Source organism: Prionailurus bengalensis, chromosome B4 (assembly GCF_016509475.1).
Source record: "Prionailurus bengalensis isolate Pbe53 chromosome B4, Fcat_Pben_1.1_paternal_pri, whole genome shotgun sequence".
Classification (NCBI taxonomy): Eukaryota; Metazoa; Chordata; class Mammalia; order Carnivora; family Felidae; genus Prionailurus; species Prionailurus bengalensis.
Window position 1 is genome coordinate 118,975,819 of NC_057358.1, and position 6,000 is coordinate 118,981,818.

A 6,000-nucleotide genomic window follows, 5' to 3' on the forward strand; every position below is an offset into this window, starting at 1 on the left:
TCCCACCTACCTCCCTTCATCAACCCTCAATTTGAGTAAAACGTTATTTAAAATGAAATGACTAACACAATTTGCTATGTGAAGTCATACTTTTATACTACTTATAAATGTATTAAAATTACATATTACCCCAGATTGAAGTTAAAATAATTTCTTCTGAAACAAAAAGCTTACTAAAAAACAAAACAAGGAGATACTCTCTTTTTTTGAGCTGTTTCTTCCTTGTGCATAATCCCCTGTTGATCTCACGGTAGTCTACATTTCCAAATCTGAAAGTCAGCCAATAGGCAGGTATTTATTAAATACTAATTGGGTACAGAGGCCAGATCTGAGAACTGTGGGGAAATAAGAAAAGCAATATAAGACTTGGTCCCAGTCCTCTAACAGGTTCAATTAGAAAAAAAAAAAAAAAAAAAACACCCTCTACTTCTTACAGTCTCTAATGGCAAAATTCTTTTTAAGTTCAACAGCAGATAATGTCTTTGGCTCTCGATGGAAAGCAGGTTAATGGAGTTCCAGAGAACCAATCAAGACAAACCTAGTAAAACAACAATGTTACAGCTGACATGATCTCAACCCCCAACTTCCTTCTGCACAAAGAGAGTTTTAAGAGAAAAGATATATCATACAGTTTACAATTTATATTTTTATAAACTGTACATTATTTACTAAATTAACAGCAAATAGTTCTAGGCATTGTCCTTTCTTTGCAGATGTAAAACAGCAATGAGAGCAACTTCTATCTTTACATTCTTCTTTGTGATTCTTGGTTTCATACTATTTCCTTAGCTTACTTTACTGGCATCATCAAACATTATTTTCTTCCTGCAGTTGAATTCTAGGAATATCAAGAAAGTGAGAAATCAGAAAAAAACATAAGCTGAAAATGTGGGAGACTTCTTAAAAATGAACCCAATAGTCTTTAGTACCATTAAGCCAGATGACATAGGCAATGGTCAATTTTTTTTGCTATAGTATACACCAGTAACCATAAATTGGTCTTTTTTTTTTTTAGAAAAATACTGGCGCAAAACTCCCTAAATACTGTTCAATCATTATTGATACTTCAATGGAAAAAAGAAGTTATTGTACGATGTATTTTAGTATATGCATGTTGTTTGTTTTGTATGAACATGAGTGATGTTGTATGTTATAAGGTTGAACTAATATACAACCGTGGGACTAGGCAAGATGAAGAAGCATACAAAAAGAAGAGAAATAAGAAATGAAACATTATTTTAAGACCAGATGTTTGTATTTGAGTTAGTATGTTCTTATGACATAATATGTCATGAAAGATTCTCCTAGGAGGCAAGACATATTTGGAGGGGGAATGTTATAAACTCAAGCAAACAATAAACTGTGAATGGAAAATTTCCTTCCTTATCTGTATTTTAGGTCATTTTTGTACAATGTGAGAATAAATCTAGTGGATTCTATTTGGGGGTACCCCTACTAGTGGATCCACAAAACACAACTTGTCAAGAAGGTAGAACAAACATCAAAAATCTACTGTACAAGCTGTAAACTTTTGTTCAGAATTCACTAAAAGCATCCACCTCCTCCCTATTACTTGAAGCACTTATAACAACAGTATCAACTGTCTAGATTTGATCCTTGACTTACCCAAGATTACTACTACTCTTGGAAAGTTTACTTAACCTTATAGGGTTTTTTGTGTGTGTGAAGATTAAATATGATGTGGTATATAATGTACTTAACATACAGCAACTGCTCAATAAATGTTACAGAAAGAGACAAGGAGAGAGAGGTAGGTGATGATGAGAGATAGATGATAGAAGATGATAGATGTATACATATATATATACATATATATAATCTATATACATATACATATGTATATATATACATATATATATACATATATATATACACACACGCACACACAGAGAGAGAGGAGAGAGTGCTTTTAGTCAATGTTTACTTTCAACATAATGGTTTATATTATATGGAATCACAAGGATGTTGCTACATGTGTGAAGTCATAGCTTAAATTTAGAGATTTTAATTTAAAACTTTAGAGGTGTTGGTTGATTTCACAATTATGCCTGAAACTTCTGTTGAGTAGAAACACTGTCTGATTATCTTCTCTTTGTTCTTAAATTAGGGCACCCTCATTCTATAGTAGTTGAAACTTACAATTTGAAATCAGCATCTTTCATTGTTCTGAGCATTTATTTTTCAAATCAAATTCACTTTTTGGTTGGGTAGGTCCTAGCAGTAATGTTAGACAAAGTCTTAATGTATTGAAACTGTCAGGAATAAGTAATTTGTGTATGATTTAGAGCAAAATAATCTAGATAAATACTTTCATTTCCAGTGATTACAGAATAACTATTAGAGATTTGCTTCCTGCTAACGACAATTCTAACACTGGACAAAGTACATAAAGCAATTGTTTTAAGACTTTTTTTTAAATTCTTTTTTGATGTTTGTTTATTTTTTAGAGAGACAGAGCACGAGTGGGGGAGGGGCAGACAGAGGGGCAGACAGAGGGGCAGCACAGAGCCTAACACAGGGCTTGAACTCACCGCAAGATCATGACCTGAGCTGAAGTTGGACACTTAACCATCTGAGCCACCCAAGTGCCCCAACTGTTTCAAGACTTCGAACAGCAAACAGCACAGGGCTGTCTTCTTTGAGAGGAGGGAAGTACACAAAGTGAGGGCAAATGGAGATGGGCAATCTCCCTGAGCTAAGGAAGCAATGAGTGGAGCTCCAGGTGGCTAAAGGGACTGAAACTGGCAGGGCTAGGTAATGGAAAGAGGAATCCACACAGAAAAAGTGAGGCTCACAAGAAAAGTGAGGATTCATTGTAGGCTCTTGGCCCAGAAAAAATTATATTTCACCTGCTCTCTGGGCATCTTTTTGCCCAGTCCAGTTGATACACAAAATTAACCATCACAGGCCTTCTCTGTGACTCCTCTACTCAAAGATAAAGTTATTCCAGGTCAGAAAACCATGCAGGGACTACAGAGGTAAACAATTTAGAAAGTTCTTTTACCAGGGTGCTTGGGTGGCTCAGTCAGTTATGGGTTTGACTCTTGATTTTGGCTCAGGTCTTGATCCCAGGGTCATGGGATCAAGCCCTGCATCGGGCTCTGCACTGAGTGTGGAGCCTGCTTAAGATCCTCTCTCTCTCTCTCTCTCTCTCTCTCTCTCTCCCTCTCCCTCTCCCTCTCCCTCTCCCTCTCCCTCTCCCCTCCCTTCCTCCTCTCTCCCCCATTCTTTCTCTTTCTAAAATAAAAGAAAGAAAGCACTTTTAGTAACACTTCACCTTATACACTCAGCGATCTTGTAATGTCCATTTTACAGATAAGGAAACTGAAGGTGAGAGGGATTGGTAGGCCTTTCCACATGGTCACAACCAGAACTCCAGTCTCATGGTTCTGATTCAGTTCTCTTCATGCCCCCATGGTGTTGGGGTGAGGAAAACAATGAGATTTAGTAACCTGAGCTGGTAGAAGAAGAAGTCTTGGGGCAGACCACGAAAATGCAGCCATGAGCAGTTACTAGGATCCCTGTGTGAACTGTGTCAGGAGAGACAGTAGACTTGGTTTTTCAGACATATGACAAGAACCTGTATCTGGAACCATCATGTCTCTTTTAAAATTCATTTAAACTTTTCTACTAACAACTTGGCTTTTATATGTGTTAATTTTTTAACTTGCATACATTAGAGGAAAACCTTGCAATACTCTTTCTATTAAACTCTAGGATCATCCTAAAGCAAAAGCAAGGTAGGCAAAACTTTATCATATCTGGCTGAGTTTTAAAAGATGTCAAGAGCATGTTCCCTGGGATTTGCTTGGCTATGCACTACCATGCTTCTCTAATATGTTTGTGTAATTATTATACGAATTATTGATTTTGCAGGATTCATATTCTCTGCAATTTCTCATTGATTAGTCCAGGGCTGATCTTATTGAAGGCTGAACAAGGACCTCCAGGAATTGAAGAAACACAAAAATGAATGTGATTCTGGATTTCATCGTATCTACTGAGCCTGACGTGGTAACTTTGCTAACATTTGTGAGTGGCAATTCCTAAGCACCAGCACAAAGCTGGGAAGCTTCTGGCAATTTTAAGAAAGACTTTGAAGTTCAATAATAAAAGTTTATTGAATGCACCTCTGATTTTCTTGTCCTGCCCTTTTTTATGGGCTTGGTTGTTTTGCTAAATTAGGTTTGAGGTTCACTCGCTTTGTTACAGCACCGCGTTAATGAGGCCAAAATGTCAGACTCCATCTCTGTGGTGACAAACTGCGCCCCTAACCTCCAGGAGTTTCCCTGGTAGATGAAAGCAAAGAGGATATTTCCACAAAACTGGAAATACAACCTTAGGGCCTCAACACTGAGATGGGCATCACTTCCATTTTTACAAAATAGCAAATTGTTCCCCTCCACTAAAAAAGAAAAACCCGAAGGAAATTATTAGTGTCATAGAAGAAATGAAGTTGCAAAAAAAAACACCAAAAAACAAAAATCAGAGGGTCCAAAAATGATTAACAGAGAACCATACCCATAATTTAAAAGATGGAAATTTTCAGCCATTTGGCTTGAGATGCCCCAGTGATTACTCGGCATAAATGTGCTAAACAGTCCAGGTTGCACATCGAGTAATTAAAATCTGATTAATTCTTATCAGGTTAGCAAAGGGTGCTGCTTTTTACCCCCCAAACAAATTGGCAATGCACCTGAACATTAAATTTAATTTGTCATTTTGCACATTTCACTGGCTCTATTATAATATACTTAAAAGCACATTTGCCACTCTGTCCTTTTTGACATCAGTTCTTTCTACACTATGTACATTAGGTAAATACTAAAATGTAGATAGGACAAAGTACTCTTAAAATTCTCTCATTTAAGAACATCACAATGAACTAATTGTGATTCAAGATATCAACATTGCTTCTTGGCAGTCGCTACCAGCACAAAATAATAAAATGTGAATGAACAAATTACTGTTTAAACAGCAATACTTTTGATAATTAGCAGGTATACTGAGGGATAAATATGGGGGGAAACCTGAAAAGGGAAAAAGGGGATTTAAATTTAAATAGGATTTTTTAATGTTTCCCCCATTGTGCAAAAGTCCATCTTTAATTCATATTACAGTGAGTAATTTGTAATGCTGTGTCAAAATAGATATGCAAAAGGGATATGCATTTGAATTTTAAATCTGATCCCTAAGTTTGAATTTAATATAGCGTCCTAACTGAGTCCTGTATGTGGAAGAGGAATTTTGAATCTGTTTTGAATGTCACAAGGATCAGCAATCATGCATAGTGTTATCATTGTTCATTATCTACCATGACTTGTGAAAGGAACATGAAATGGCATTAATCATTATTTTCTACTACTAATAATATACTTTCAATGGAAATTTCACCATTTTCTAAATATCTGGCAGGAGGGACTTCTCCTTCATTGCACCTACAAACCACCCCTTCTCCTTCATTCTTAATTTGCAGCTGGAGGCTTTGGTGACTGATGTTTATGATAAAATGCAGCTCTCCCAAAGGAAAGATTTAGACCTTCTGACATTAAAGAAAACTTGAACTTGATCCCAAGCCCAAATTCCTAGAGTCATGAAATCATTGAACCTCAAGGGACCTCAGGAATCATCTAATCTACCCCTCATTTATCACACAGGGCAATAAAGGCCCATTTGGTAGCTTGACTTGTCCAAGGTCACCTGCTCATTAAGGGCAGATGGGGAAATGGAAGCCAGAGCTCCTGACTTCAGGCTAAGTGTTCTTCCCAACGCACAAAATGAACAGAATAATACCACCTCTAGAAGCAAAAGCTTTGAGATCAAACAGACGTAGGTTTGAGTCCTGATTCTGCCAATTATTGCTTTAATTTCTACATTTGAAAAATGCATAAAGTCTGTAATGATACAGACTTTTTCACATCACTGTGAGGATTAAAATGATATAATGCAGAGGACCCTGGGTGGCCACCCACTCTCGTC